Here is a 1,329-nt window from a genome sequence, read left to right as displayed (position 1 = left end):
CAGCTTTAAAAAAACAGGTAAACTTTCCTGTTTCCTTTCTGTAGAAGCTGAATCCCACAAAAGGACTTAAAACCATTCTTCTAACCTTAGTTCCTTTAAGACTCAATCAGATTGAATTTGCTGAGGATTATGAAGTCTGATTTCCAGTACCCTACTGTTGGAACACATGCCCTCCCCCCATTTCCCCAGTTTGGAAATATATGCACATACATACACACTCTCCCATCCCCAACACTGAAAATATTTTCTTGACTAGACAAATCCTGTTCACCGTTACAGATAGAAAGTTAAATTGTATGAATTAATTTGTCAACTACCTCTACTAGGTAAAGGTGAATGTATTAGTTGATATAAATACAAACAGATTTTCCTTCCATTTTAATGGACAACTCTACTGCATTCTTGAAGACTTACCACCGAAGAGCTCACAAGGACATAAGATGGAAAGACTATGGCTAAAATCACCCTTTTATGTTTATTCCCCAAAATATGAACACATGGATACTACACAGTAAATTACATTTTTCATTTGTTTAATTGCAGTTTTGGATTCTAAATAGCATTAACATTGTTTTAAAAGGTTAATCAATGTCTATTAAAATATCCCAAATATAATTAAATAGTCTCAAAACTCATTAATGCAAATGAGTTGACAGTAAACACCAGTGCATTTACAGCTAACTTACAAATAGCTAAATAAGTAAAGAATTGCTATTTCAATATTAATTATTCATTCAAAGTAATTCCTTAGAAAAATCGGTTCCCAATTCTAGTTGTGTCTAAACTTGAAAAGGATAACCTTATGATGAAGAATGATAATATCAATTATGATCCAAATATATATATAGATGATCTAAGCATATATACATGCTTATTTTTGTTACATAAAGTAAGTCACATTAAACATTACCAGCAGATTCATATTTAAAATGCAAAAAATCACTTATCTAGATTTATATTGCATTGCATTTTGCTTCTATTTGCAAGTTTCAAAGTGCATATATGCATTTTTGCATTTGTATGTACACATGTATGTATAAATTGATCCTGCCTTTTGCAAACTAAGAATCTCTTCTTAAATTAATGTATGTTTTAGGCAGGTTATCCAGAAAAAGGAACTTAAAGAAATGCATAGCTTAATAATTTGGAATTTACTCTTGAATAAGAACAATATTGTATATAATATTTCTTGGGTGCGAAATGTATGCTTAAGCATGGATGATCAGGCCACTGAAAACTATCTTATTTTAGTAATATATCTATCTTAGTAATACGTTAAAGTTTCTACCCATCTAATTGATGGTGATTATGTTTGCATATATATATGTG

The sequence above is a fragment of the Galeopterus variegatus genome, unplaced genomic scaffold, assembly GCF_000696425.1.
Source record: "Galeopterus variegatus unplaced genomic scaffold, G_variegatus-3.0.2 Scaffold775, whole genome shotgun sequence".
In the NCBI taxonomy this organism is placed as follows: Eukaryota; Metazoa; Chordata; class Mammalia; order Dermoptera; family Cynocephalidae; genus Galeopterus; species Galeopterus variegatus.
Note: the sequence above shows the minus strand (reverse complement) of the source record.